This window comes from Melozone crissalis, unplaced genomic scaffold (genome assembly GCF_028551555.1).
Source record: "Melozone crissalis strain CALT ecotype California unplaced genomic scaffold, PUWL_Pcris_2 ptg000029l_1, whole genome shotgun sequence".
NCBI classification, from domain to species: Eukaryota; Metazoa; Chordata; class Aves; order Passeriformes; family Passerellidae; genus Melozone; species Melozone crissalis.
The window spans coordinates 12,895,626-12,910,941 of record NW_026535807.1 but is presented as its reverse complement, the minus strand read 5'-3'; the positions used below and the strand labels follow the sequence as shown (position 1 = coordinate 12,910,941).

General features: G+C 37.4%; 1 protein-coding gene across 12 annotated transcripts in view; it reads right to left on the bottom strand.

Annotated features, from left to right (window-relative positions):
• Positions 1 to 15,316, bottom strand: part of ERC2 (ELKS/RAB6-interacting/CAST family member 2) — a 404,850-nt gene that overhangs the window by 49,379 nt on the left and 340,155 nt on the right. For 11 of the 12 annotated variants that reach the window (XR_008483247.1, XR_008483246.1, XR_008483248.1 and 8 more), the window contains one exon: positions 6,812 to 7,002. The exons of the other annotated variant lie outside the window; for it this stretch is intronic. The gene's annotated coding sequence lies outside the window, so the exon portion shown is untranslated. The remainder of the gene's footprint in view (positions 1 to 6,811; positions 7,003 to 15,316) is intronic. 12 annotated transcript variants of the gene reach the window in all.

Below are 15,316 nucleotides of genomic sequence, written 5' to 3'. Positions count from 1 at the left end.
ATGGAAGAGACTGGTCCAACCCCTTTGCCACCTACACAAGCAACAGCTTGAACCTGAGACTCCAAAACATAACAAAGAGCATGACTTTTTTCAACAAAACCTCAGCAGGACTCAGGATGTAACCTTGATATCCCTCAACACTCCTGACTGTACAATGTAAATGAAACAAGAGTGGGTAATGCACGTAGGAGTCACACAGTCATAACAGACTAAAGCACAAATATTCACTGTTCATTGTATTCAATCTAATAAAACTCTTATTTTGCAACCCTTTTCATTGTATCTTTAGAATAGGATCTAGGCCTGCTGCATACCTAGACATGTATTGGACTTTGCTTGCTGGATCAAATTAAAACCATGAATTGGCATCACCAGTTTGGCCAAAATTTATTAACTACTCTAGGTATGCCACATTGCACCATTTCCAAAAATCAGTTTGCTAAAGGAAATCTTCCCAGTGAAAATGTGGGTTTTTTTCAATATGCTTCAAATTTCTGCATTTTTCTGCCTCAATTTGTTATGGAACTATCTTTCATATTATCCCTGCTTTTATTTTCTTTGGTGTTTGTTTTTAAGTAGAGTCATAAATGTATTTCCATTTCATGCTATTCCCAGTTAGGAATAAAATGACGGTACTTCCAAGAAAGAAAATTACCCGGGAATCTGTTCTGCATTTGTAGACAGGAGAGAGGCACTTTGAATGGAGAAGAATTAAATTAGCCCCAGATATAGGGGCTGAATACTAGCCATGTGTTTTTGAAGTGAGTATCTGCAAACCCTTTCCTACAGATCCTTTATAGTCTGAACTTTATAACAATAAAGGTATAATCTGGTAAAAAGTTCGCTACCCTACAGCAAGCACAAAACACTTTTTATTTTTTTTCCTTCATCCAAAGGAACCACTGGTCTTTGAATAAAATATTTTTACCTTCCCCCACGGCCACCAGTTTAGAATGAAAGCATATTCCATGTTTAAGATTCTATATTTACTCAGTTTAAATATTTATGGGTGAGATGTATATACAGTATTGAATAAAACAGAAACCAGATTCATTCCTTAATGAGTGAGAAAGAATAAACTTCATATGGGGCAAAAAGCAGTACTAGAAATTGTCACTGCTTTCAAGTCAGCAGCCACAAGAAATGCTGTCTTCTCAACTACTGTACAAAATAACAAAACCAAAAGTAAGCATTAGTTTTTCTTCTACATTATCAGATTTTTATGACAAAGGTTAGAATGTTCAAAAATGTGTTTAAATTTATTCAGCTGTTCTCATAGTTTCATGTTTCACTGGGCTGCTACACTGCATTATGTTCCCATATGACTAGATTAAAGCCATCTAACAGGCTGGTGAAGTTATTAGTCCAGCATCTGAATACTTGTTCAGAACCTTCTTCAGAAAGTACTGACAAGCTGAAAAAGTCAGATTGATTTGAGTTGGGTTTTTTCTAACAGGACATCCATAGTATTTGTCAGATCAGCACTTTTAAAGAGTGCTCTTCCTCCAAAGACCCTGGTAAACTAAAAGTGGCTTTAAACCCAGTTGTAGGGAGACTGGACAGCCCAAGGGAGAGGTAATGGGATACAGAGACTTTAACCTTTAGGTCATCAATTTAAATTCAGCTCAAGTTGATCATGACCAACACTTCCACATGATGAATGTTTGCTAGCCTGTGTAAAGAAATAGACACAATAAATATTGGTGGACACATTACCAAGGTAACTGATCCCTTTTGGTAATCTCAGAAGAATACCTACATTCTGACAGGCCACCAAACAGTCCTGATTCCTCTGGTTTCATGGAATCCATCACCACTGCAGGCTCAAAACAATGTCCTAACCACCATCAAATTACTTTCAACATGTTTTGGAATTTTTTTTTTCTTTTATTAAGTGGATATTTCAACCAGAAGTATCTTCAGCAGTGATCACAGAGTTAGTTTACCATAATAAAGTTTAATGTGCAAAGAATACAAAAGACTATATTGAAAAGTAGTGTTAAATTCATTGTTATAACCCAAGTGCTACTTTCAGGCAGATTTGGTTGAACTGTTAAAAGAATGGATATAGGAAAACCAGAAAAACCCAAGACAGCTGACAGGAATAACCAGAGGCATGGAAAGACAGTTCTATATGGAGTCTGAGATTGAGATTTAGTTTAGGGTCCAGATTAACAAATGTTGCCTGGTTTGAACATATAAAATAATGATTATTACAGGCATTTCTTCAGAGCCTGGGGGTTATGAATAAAGCTAAGCACAAAGGTTCTTTCCCAGCCTTTAAGAATTCTGAAGATTGCAGAAAGGTCTTGTTAGTATTAGGACAAATCCTTTCACAATTTTCACAAAAGCAGAGATACCCAACCTATTACAGACAATAGTGCAGTAGTAAAGACAGTTGCCTTGGATGCATTAGATATTCAGCTGGATTTAAGTCTCTATTCAGCTGGATTCAGAAAAGGAAATTGAACCAAAGTCGCATGTCTTAAAGGATAATGCCCTAACTATTAGGCTCTGGGCATTGTAATGCAGATTTCTCTCAAGGTTTCTTTTTGAGCAGTTCCATTTCAAATAAATTATTTATTTTCTATTTGAAATTAAAGCTTTCTAAAGGAATTTTTTTAAACTACCCTTGGCATGAGAAAGGTTTTAGGTTTGATAAAGAAGCAATTTCTATCAAAAACTCTGTTAACTTGGAAAAATCCCTATTAGCTTTAGTACTTCCAAGAGCAGATGCAAAAAATTTCAGACACTTGTACACAATCTTTTTCCTTAGTGGCAACACTAAAAAGAGGACGGCAAGACCATGCCATGAGATCTTTTCCTCACATATCAAGTGATTTAAGGCTGAGGAATCATTGCTACTAACAGACACAAATCAACCTCTCCCATAAAAAAAAACCAAAAACCCAAACAAAAAACCAAAACCCAAATACGTAATAAAATTAAAAATGTTTTCATGCAAAATTGATCAAGGGAAAACACAATAGCATTCACACTACTTTTTTTTTTACCTAACTCAGAACAAAGTTGACTATTTTTATAGCTGGGAGGATATGCTCTTTAATGTGGGCTTTCACTAACATGTGATCATATTTACAGTGATTTACTTTTACCCTTCCAATCTATAATCTTGGAAGTATGCTGTTCCCAAATGAAATAGCAATTTTCATGTGATTGGAACTACAAGTCTGTTTTTCTTAGATTGTTCTTCTATAGCTGATCTTGTATTTGACTATTGCCTCCATCAAGATGCTTGCTGATCACATCTTTTAGTTATTGTAGCTGCCTTATGCAGGGCTTCCCAAATTACAATGATTGAAATCAACTAAAGTAATGTAATATAGTTTATCCATAGTTATATAAAAATTTATTCATTTTTGAAGACCTCTACTCATCTCCCAAGTTTACCACTCCACCACCTCTGTAGCAATGTTTTTTCCTCCCCCCTCCTTCTCAGTTTTCCCATTCTGGCTTTCACCCAGTCCTCTCTACCTTTCTCTGTCATCATGTGGGTTACTGCAGAGTGTTTTTTAGCTATTTATCCCAAATTCATATCAGTGGTACCTAAAGACCCCCTTTAAAACACCAACTTTAAAGCAATTAACACCATGCTAAGCAGTTCCCTGCACCAATGCACACAGAATCATTAGTATGATTACAGTCTTTATCAATTTAACTTCTGTTCACTGGGAAAGGAGAGACATTAATGTTACACTGAGCAAATGGTAGCCCTGCTAAAGCCAGATTATGGGACAGTGAAATTCCTGTGTGTGGAACCAGAAATGCTGCCAAAGGAACTGCAGCTAAACCATGAACAACTGGGTACAGACTGCATCCCTCCTACTTCAGTGTTCTCCTACTATATAAAAAGTTCCCTTGCAATGAAAATAGACACTAGAATGGCAGAAAAAGACTTGTGTTTAAAACCAAGCACCTGTCATGAATAGAAGTTTTTATTCCCACCTCCACCACCACCCCCAATTCACCACATTACAAAGCAGAAATAGTTCACGTTTGGATACCAAACTATGTGATACATCTACTATCAGGAAAGTAATTTGTAATGAATCAAACATTTCACCAGAGTTTTAAACAGGGAGAAACAACCATAGAGAAACTGCCAAGGAAATATACAATTCCAATTTTATACTGCCTGTAGGTCTTCAGACTAAAAATAACACACAGATGTCATTTTCAAAATTAGCATTCCTATTGAAAAGAAAACCGTCCTAGTTGATCTTAGACATGGACTTATTCACCAGAATAATTCCACTGAGGCAGATAAATACATTTGCATGAATAAAGGCCTGCACTGCAGGACTTCATAAAACATACATATGAGACAAAAAAAAGAGCCCAGGAATTAAGTCAGTAATTTTGACAAACTTTTGTTTCATAACTGCAATGCAGTCAACTTAGTTGGCTATTCCTAAGTTCAGATCTAATACCCATTGCTGTACAGCACTGCCTGAACAGCATTAATGTCTTCAAAGCAATTTCACTTTTTAAGCTTCAAAACACACTGTTTGTCTTTGGCTTATAACTGTTGATGCACCTTTGAACCACAAATTCTTCTTGTCATCTTGCCTAATTATAACACATTCTTTAAAACTTAACTTTTGTTTGAAAAACAGGTTCATAAAACCTACCAGTTCAATATTCAAAAGAGCTGTTAAATTAAACTAATTAACAGCCTAAAAATGTCGGAATTCAAAGAGAAGAATTCAGACGTGTAGCCAAAATGACGATCCTGGAGATGTTCCTACCTGGAGATGCTCCTACCCCATCCTGGAGATGTTTCTGATGGCCATAAAGGTTTTGATGGCAACACAGGCCAGACCCAGAAGCTGCATCTCTGTTCAGGCCAGAGTTTATCTGCTCAGCCAGGGTGCTTCATCTCATGGCTCAGCTTGTGCCCAGTCCTGTGGGAGCTGCACAGCTGATCTGAGTTTGACCCACCAGGCACTCTCAAAGCCAAACACCGACCAGGTGGGCTCCCTACAAAATGCTTCAGGTGCTGTTTCTTTCTAAAACAGCACATGAGCACCAGTCATTCCCAGCCTGGCAGCAGCTCTGCTCATCCCAGAAACCAAATCCCCTGGTCCCATTCCTTCCTCAGCTCAAGACCCAGCAATGCCCTTTAGCAGGATGGACAATTCTGCTAAATTCCAGATCAATCAGTTGGCTACAGGCTGCAGTAAATGCTGGGGCAAGGAGAGGGAGATATCAAAGTTCCACCACTGAAGCTCTCTCATTGTACAGAAAATAATTCAAGATTCATTGGGCTGGAGAAAGAACACAAGAGGGAGCAAGAGTCTGTAGCCTAGTGATTTGGGCACTCAGCTGGGAAAAGGAGTCCTGGGCTCCTGGCCTGTGCTCCATAGAAGGTTCATGCAACTTATCTAACAGCCTTTCAACAATCTAAGTCTTAGCTCGAATCTGGCCATATTTTCCTTCCTGATCCAAGTCTATAAATAATACTTTGTTTGCAAACATCAGCATATCTCTTGTATGCTCTTAGTGCTAGATTTTAAATAGGAAACATCAATAAAACTGAAATGTGCCAAAATCTGAAAGCTTATTTCATATTCACTTTCCTTTATAATACTTAAAATACAAGAACTTACTTGTGATCAGGTTAAAAATGCTATTAAAATGCAAATACATGGTTTTACCTGTGTCAATAATGCTGCTTTGAACTACTAAATTGGAAGTTATTTTTTCATCTCATCTTTCTCAGGATGAGGTAAGATTTTTAAGAAGTTATAAAAATAGTAATAGCCTTCTAACATCTTTATTCTGCTCAGTTTCTGATTCTCACTTAACAGTATTTTCATTTGCTGGTTCTCATTCCCTAGAACAACAGTGCAATGTCATGCAGGCGACTTTAAATCCAAGCAAGGTTACCCTGAAATTCCCACTCCAACAATTTCATGGACATATTTCTGGTTTTGCTAAACATTCTTTTCATAATAGCTTCATTTTGGGCCTAAGCCTACATAACAGGGTCCCTTTAAATAATATTCCATGCCTTGAAACATATTACAAAAACTGTTATATCAAGGCGAGTTATGCAAGGGCTCTCTATGGTTTTAGCATATTTACTCTGTCACGCCATGTGTGAGACTGCAGCCTCCACAACAAAACCTTTACACACTGAAGTCATTATCTCTGTGAAGTCTGCAACTGGCATTTAAAACTTATTGATGGCCTGGGTATTGGTGGCTCAGTAGGCAGCACTCTTGCCGGAGGCCCAGGAGGTCAGGGGTTCACATTCTGCTCAGAGAACAAGTTGGACATGTTCCAGGTTTGTGTGTGGGCTGTGCTACACTCCTGAAGGGGCAGTCCTTAGGACAGTAAGTGAAACCTTGGCTTCTTGGGGATGTCAAAGTTCTCCCACAAAGGGAAGAGGAAGAGTAAGAAGAAAGTTTAACAAGTGAATGAACACGATCGTGCTGGCTGGGGACCTGGATTTGGTTGTGTGCTAAACACAGAATGGTCCAGCTAGAGTACACTGAACAGCTTTAAAGAAGCTGCCACATTTCAGTCTCTGTGGTCAGCACATGTTCAAGGGAGAGGTACAGACTCCAGGCATGCTTAGTATCAGCCAACTTCCTCAATTCTATTTCACACCACAGAACTATGAAAAATGCACGTGCAGTTGCAGCAAGTGAGCAGTCCAAACAAAAACACTTCAAGACTGGAGCAGCTTCCACCCATACTATACAATCACTGAAAAAATATCCAGCCAAATATCCAAGTCAAAACCAGCAACACATATAGAGAATAATATAAATCAAGATTCGACCTGCTCTGGTGTTAAACTTTGATACTTGAATATCCCAGATGTCTCCCTCCTCCTCTTCTTCTTTATAGACAGGTAAAGATGGATCTCTTGAAGGAACTGGGGATCACACTCTAGGCAAAGGTTGGACAGGTGATCAATGTACAGCATGAGATTGTGCCGTGGCTATGTGCCTCCAACAGTGACTGGATCATCTGGTTTAGAAAAACAATTCAAAATTGTAATATTTTCTAAAGCACTTATAAGGGAAAAATTAGTAAAAGGGAGAACATGTAATTTTTATAACATGGAACATGTCACGGAACATCTTTCCACAGTTATATATTTAATTTCAAAACTTCATATATTTCCTATTTAACAATTAGTTCATTAACTTTTCAATTCCTTAGAAGTCAGTCTTGAGAGGACTGCATCCCATTTCCACTGGCAGAAAAAGGTACCAATGTGATACAAAGTAACTCTTACAAGTGTCAATATATATATTTTTGGCATCTAGATTTAGACATAACCCTACAAAGTGCCAGGGCCAGGCCCAGCCCATTCCTTTATCAGATTTTGGGGCAAGCCAGAATTTATCAGCCAACTGGGCTTCTACTCTGCAGTGCTCTTCAGGAGGTAAGCACAGAGGTTAATGTTTTGTTAATGAAGATACATCTCCCAACACTCCCTTCTATGTCAATAGAATCAAAGAGCATTTTCTAAAGGACCATTCAGAGAACTTGAATGATACCTTTTCTCCCAACATTTAGGAACACCATCTTTTATCTACCAATCTTTTACATGGTGCCTTCTTTTTTTTTTTTTACCATCATGGAAAAACAAATACTGCCCTCCTTCCCAGAAATATCCATTAGTATAATGGATCTTTAGGTTTACATTTGGTGAAATCAACCTGTATTTACACACAGTAAAAGAGATAATTAATTACAAGCATCATGACATCTTTAGGCTATCACACAATTAATGTATAAGCAACGAGCTGCTTAAATGAAACAAGATATTGATGGTATTATTTCAAGTTCAGAAACAGAGGAACTCCTAATATAATCCCAGTGCAAACTTTCAAAGAATTACGTGTTCATTTTATCACTAAAATATGAAAAGGAGTTATTTCAAGGAACGAAGGATGTCCTCTTAACCTGCAACAACAAATTTGTTTGGTTTTTTCTCTTCTCAGTAAGAAAGCAATTAGGATTTTTTCCAATAAAAATATCCTTGTCCATATATAAACACTCCTGGTAATCATGTAATTACCTTACCCAATCAGATTAAATTGCTGTCAGTTGAGTTCCCACCGTTGATTAACTTTTGTGTACTCTGAACCTAAATGAAGTCTTTGGAAAAGTCACTTAGTCATTTACAAAGGTGTCTCTATGATCTCAAAAAGGGTAACAGCAGTATATTATTTACTATAATCATCAAATATCTAAGGTCAAAGATAGATCACAGTGGACCCCTTTTTTAAAACCCAAAGAAACACAGAATTAAACTATGTTGCTTATTTTTGTGTTTCTTGCCATGACTTCTAAATGTAATAGTAACCTTTGACCCCCCCATATTAAACACCATAATTATGTAATTAAAACTAATTATGCAATTTAACATACATATTTTTGTCCTACAACAGGCAGGTCAATTACCTCACTCATTGACCTTGGAAGCTTTCACAGTTTAAACAAAACAATGAGGCTTTCAATTAATTTTAAAGTACAAACAGAGAAGGAGCAGCAGAACCACAAGTCCTCGCACTGACACCGCATGGAGGGATCACTTACAAACCTCTTCATTTTGGAGTCCACAGATTAAATCCCTTGATAAAAGCCATTAAACATCTTTCTTCCATGTTGCTATCATTAGAAATGTTAACACATTTGTGAACAAATCATAAATGCATGTTATTTGCTAAATGCAAGAAAGGAGACCAAGTAATATGTTTGCTTCGTCCCACTTCTTTTCTTCAGAATTGTTTCCTCTGCTTCCTCCCATACTTCATTGCCTCTATCCCTGTTTCAGCACCTCTTTCTGAAGTCTCTTTCTTTCCCCTGTTTTCTTCATTATCTTCTCTGTTCCATTTCTTGCCGTAAAGTTTATCATTATATCAAACTGCTGTAGCTGTTGTCTTCTCCAGTTTCCATCCACATCCCTGACCCCATTCACAGAGTTTCTCAGCAGGTCTTGGCACCAGGTGCCTTCTGATGATGATGATCCAGCTGAGAGGGAACTAAAATTTAGCATTAAAACCTAAAGCTGAAGCAAACATGGTACATGCTCTAAAATGAATTTTCCAGAGAGGGAAGTTTGGTACAAGTGAGAGAAAATTTATGAAATTGTTGAAATATGTTTCACCTCGATAATATCTTTTTTTCTCTTTAAACACTCAGGTAAGCTCTATATACTGCACTAAAGGTTTTCAAATTGTACAAGAGAGACTCATGTAATATTACATTGTGTCCAAAGAATTTGTTCAAAGAATAAAATTAGCATTATCATTTAACCACATGTTTATTCTTCAGTAAAGTAAATTCCATTCTCTATAGAATAATTCTTAAAGCAAGTACAAGTCCAGGAGCTTGACATTAAAAAGGATCATGTTCTGCTATCCTGCTTTTCAGTTACTATATTGACCACAAATAGATTCAGCAGAGTTAATAAGCTTAGGTGTGAAGTAAAGGGACAGACCACATATATACATAAATACTCCCTATATATATATATATATACACACCCTAAATATATATATATATTCATGCATACATACATATACCAATCATGCTTTAAGTTGTTTTCTCTAAACCTTGTTTCATGTGGGGATCAGAAAATAGCTACTGGAAAAACACATGAAAATCTTTCCTGACTTCTTGAAAGTATGGCAAAAATACCTAAAGTGCACTTTGTGCTTTGGTGTCGTTTCTAACACCATTTTTGGAGTGCTTTCAGTTCTCTGCTTTAATTAGGCCTGACTTGCACAAGGAGCTTGAAAAGATTTCAGTAAACCCTTGACATAATGGAAACAAGGAGCACTGAACTCTGAATGAGGAGTTACAACAGGAAAGAAACAATTTAAGATGGTAGCAGGCCTTATTGCAACATTAAACCTCAAACTGGATCTGATTTACACAAAGTAAACCAATATATTGAAATAGTGCCCCAAACTTCTGGACAGAAGTTTGAAGAAAAATAATACAGTGCATGTGTAGAAATTCTGTCCAAGGGACTGGAGGAGATTATTCCTTATATTCTCATTTAACAAAAAGGTTTCTTCTGTTTTGAACGGAACATTAAAATTCTAATTCAGCTCATAGAGCATCCCAAACAGAGCAGCAAAAGAATCTGTGAAGGAGCCCAAATATGGTGCTATTGAAACAGAGTGGATTAGAGGAATTGGGATAGAATCCTACAAGTGGCTAAGCAGCAGCAGGAGGTCAGCTTCACAAACAGCAGGATGCTGTTCTTGCCAGACGTGAGTGACATAATACAGGCAAAACAATCAAGATTTCAGCTGATAAATGTATGCCTGAGGAAAAGCCCTTGCTGTAGAACTTTCATAAGCAACAAATATTTAAGCAAGTTCTGTAGACTTAATTTACACAGGAGAGCATTTTTTTCTTATACAAACATGTCACGTTAACCACATAGACCAGAATTCTTTATAACATAAAGATAATAATTTTAAGAGCCTAAATGTAGAAAATATAGGGGTCTTTGCTCAATTATTCAGTAAATGGATTAAACAAAGAGCTTTCACAGGTTACTGCAGCTTCAAATGTGTCCCAAGCAATTCTGTGTACATTAGAATAATACACATGAAAACATTAGCTCCAAATATCTAGGATACCCAGAAAGAATAACAGAATTCATGTAGCCCCACTGGTTATCTATAAATTGCATATATCAGTATTATTAGACAAGTTTCAAGTCTCTGAAGGGAACAGTGGCATTTATAAGGAGACATTGATATACCAAAGTAAGATGATCAATAACTCATTTTGGTTTCTAAATGTTATGGTATTATATTAAATCATACTTTAAACATCTATTTTTCACTTCTGCTATTTTTGAAATACATTCTAAAAGGCTGAGATACCACTTATTTTCCATTTTATGCTATGAGCAATAAAAAGAAAATTTATTCAATTGCTTTTCAGCTAGGGAAGTGCAAAACATCACGCATAAAACATTAATCTGTCTACCCCAAATTCTTCTCTGTCCTCCACAAAATATCCTTTTGGGCTAAATACTTTTGCAAGTCTGAATAAATTGTAATTCTGAGGTCAGATTCCAGCCTGGAGCAGAGACCAAACTTCCCCTAGACTCTTAGGACATTGTGCAATAAGAATTTCTACATGGTGCTGTTGACTGTTTTCATTCAGAAATCAGATTAAGAGGCAGTTGGGCCTTTGAAAACATGAGCTAGATGAGTGTTTAAGGAAGCAGGACAGAGGGAAGCCAGCCAGGAGCACAAGGACACAGAGCTGCCCTGCCATGGCTTGGGCAATCACGGGACCACCATGGCATTAGGAGAGGACACTGCTGAGGACACTGCATAGCCAGAGCTCTCCTGTGATCTGACCACAAAGGGGGCATTTCATAGCCCAGGGACCATGCCAGAGCGTGTCTGTATTTTGGTAACTTGGTGGACATGGGAACAATCTATGGCCATTTCTGCTGGGAAAGTTCAGAGTGCAGGGCAGGCCAAGCTTGTGCTCCCTGGCTCCACCTGTGGATCTTGTAACAGGCTGTCCATCTGCGATCTCAAGGTGCATGACTTCTGGAGATCTTTCACAAAACCATACAATCAGGAGTTTGAAATGACCTGGAGTCAGCCATGGCATTCAGCAGGAGGTGATGCTGCTCCTCCCACACCTGCAGTTGTGCTGGTACTGAAGCCCAGAGCCATCCTGCTCTCATCACCACAGGCAATGGGACTCAGTTACATGCAGGGTGTGCTGCACATTCAAACCTGCTTGGTATGGAGCAGGGCAGCTCGACAAAAGCTGATTAAGACATGGTGCTGAGCTAAAAACTGGATGCTTGGTGAATATCTGTGTTTTGGCCTTTCCCCAAAAGTCTTCCCCCAACAAGTGAGAGAGGACAGCTGGAGCAGACAAACTTTCTGTACCCAAGAGATTGTTTTTCTTTCCTTTGAAGGTATTATTTGCCTGTTATTACATTTACATAAAGGACCTTTATTCTTTCCCATATATAGTAAATTGCACTCCTGTATGTGAACATTGTGTAGCCATTTCCCCTCAAATACAAAACAGAATTATCTTCACTGTCATTCAAGCCTTTCATTTTCCCCCATTACAAAGAATTGATGCAAATCTATTTTTGTTTGGTCTGGTTTATGCTGACAGCAATTAATTCTAAAGCCTCAGCATAAAGACATACAAGAATCACATATGTTTTTAATCTACAAGCAAGTTATCCAATTATTTTAGGTAAACTTTATGATCACAACCATCCTTACCAACTCTGATATGATAGGCTATTTTCTTCTTAATGGCTTAAGACTAATATACACTGCTACAGGGAATATACTCTTCAACATTCCTCATGTTTTACCTCCTGATCTTGAAATAATAATATAGTCAATGAGCACATTTTGTTTATACTTGTTAGTAAAAAGTCACTAAAAGCATGCTGGGAAATAATATTCCATGCCTTAGGACTCAAACAATTTCTCTTTATAAATAGAGCTTGTGTAAATCACAGACAAAGTTGACAAATTTCATGGATTAGTCATGGTGAAAATATCAGATTTAAAACAGATTAACAGGAAAATCATATTACAATTCTGATTACCCAAATTCTGCATCTTGGTGAAGAATGAAATGAAAAAGTAGTGATAATTCTGGAGCCAATTCACTAAATTACACTTGCACTGAGTTGCATACAGAGGGTAAAGATTCCTCATTAACCTTGTAAAACCTCTGAAATCTATATTTAGCTACATTGGAACAAGAACATCACAAGTTATAGAGATTATAGCACATTGAAGCTATTTCAGTGCATTTTTCCATCAAATTACGCTAGCATGAAATTATTTTGTCACCTTGTAGAAAAAAAATTAGGGAAGAAACTAATTTGAAGTTAAAGCTTCTATTTTCACAATTATTTGTATTTGGTGCATCTACTTAAAAATTAGGGAAATAATATTTGAAAGAAACCCCACTTTAACAGAATATCCCATTATTCCTGTAAAAATATAAAATTCATAACTGTGAAGAACAACATTTGGAGTTAAGCAAAACTATCAGCTTTCACATAGAACTTCACGGCTTTTAAGTCTTTCCTGATGATGTAATTTAAATTGAGGCCTTATTTAAAAGAGAGGTTACACACAACCATGTGATTCAAAGAGACTTGTTGACTACATAACAATTTGGCTTGATGCCTCCATGTCCTCCACTGAGCTGCACAGACCACTTGTCATCCTTGCATCTGAAGACAGCCAATTTGTCAGACATTTGCTTTAATTCTTTTTCTTTGTCTTCTTTACAATATCCTTCATATGCATCCTGGTCCTCAATATCATATATCTGACTGGAGGATGGAAATTCATCTGTGTTTCCGTCTTATTTTCTTTGCATGCAATCCTCCTGGGTCTTATAGGATGTGCTTAATAAGAACCACATTATTCTGCTAAAGGAAGTCCTTGAGCAGACTTTGAGAAGCAGTATGGCAAATTAGTTTCAGAATGTGGAAGGTCAGGTTGGAAATAAAAAGCTGCAGTTATCTACAGTGTTTTCTGCAGTTCAGAAAGTAAGAAAAAGAGGCCTAACCTTCAAGAAAGGATTTGTTTGATGTTTTTCCTTTAGAAAGCTGGACTAATTTATGTCCAAACAATAAAGTGTTGAACATTAGCTGCAACTAATTAAAATTAACTTTTAGTTAAATTCACATTTGTAAGAAATGAACAATCACACTTCTCTTCCAACTGCATTTAAATGTTTTTTGTTTCCACAAACACAATGTTGTTTGCAACAAATTCTACACCACTCAAATATTTAAATTTAAAAGCGTGCTTGAGCTTGAACTTAAATAGCCCACTGCTTGGGACTGCCAGGTTTATGGGTGTCCTTGCAACCTTAATTCTGCCCCCTGGTGTCTGTAAATTATGGCTATTTCTAACTAATGATCACACGTTATTTTTCACTCAGGGGTCTGTGTCACTCTGTCCACAGGACAAATGTTCCTCACACAGTGCAGTTGCTTTCAGCACTACCAAAGTTTTTAAAATGCTGCTTTTCCTAAGCATCTCCCTGGAGCTCTAGTGCTGCTTGCTTCCTGGGCTTGCCTGTGCTGCTCATCACCATATCTGGATCTCTCTAGAGCACTAAGAAGCCACTTTCTTCTTTGTGATAGGAGGAGAGCATTATTATCTGTGTGGGAAAAGACAGTGCACAGACACTGGGCACAGGTTCAAAAGTCTTTGTTGCAGATGTCTTGGTCATTTGTTCTGATGTATTAGGCTTGCTAGTGTAAAATTCTTCAGTTTTTATAGCCCTTTCAATTTTTAAAACAGTTGCATAGACTTCAAGATGCTATATTTGACACATCTCCATAAAATAAAATCATATTTTTTATTTTCCTCACTTTGTAGATGTGAAAAAATTGCTTTTTTCCAGCAGCCCAGAAAACTGTCAGAGATGGCCTAAAGCTCAGAACCTCTCCTGCTTCAGCTCTGGTTCTGCTCCTGATGACCAGACACCTTCCCTGTCACCATGGCAGAGTTTTTATCACACTGAAGTTGCTGAGGGTGCTCTCTGCATCTCAGACAGGCCCTGACTGAATTAAGTACAAGTCCACACCACACCCATTTTTTGCTCTACCCAATTTTTTAGCACATAAGGAATCTGAAGAAGGAGCGTGGGTAGGGCTAAGTTGCCCAGTAACACAACTGCTTGTCTGTCCCACAGTTACTGTCCCAGTGAAAATGCAGCTCAAGAATGGAGTCAGCAATGGGGAGCAAGCATGGACCAGCAGTGAGTGCTACAGAAAAGGCAGTAAATGGCTGAGCAACTGAAAAGTGCCGCAACTTGTAACCAAAAGGACACCTAAAAAAATATTTATATGAGTTACTTTAAATTTGGCACTTTCCAACTTCCAGGTTTTCAATTTACACATGAAAATCCATTCAATGAACCATTGTCTTGCAATATGTATTTGCCACATTAAAAGATGAAAGTTACAGACAACTTTCATGATGGCTTGTGAATATCAGAAGCAAAGTTTGAGTTTTTAACAGAGCTGAAATACATGTACACACTATTTAAAATAGACTTGCTGCTATTGGGGATCACCTTAAATCAGTGCTGTGCTCTGAAAGAAATTCTAACTTATATAGACCTGAGCAAATGAAGGCATTTTAAATGGCTTTGCTTATTGATAAGGCACACTGCAGCATAAATCCATCATGTGCTCTCTGAACAAAATCTCAATGCCCTCTGGAGACGTCATGCAAATCAAAATACAGTGAAAATAGCACTGCTGATTCTTTAAATC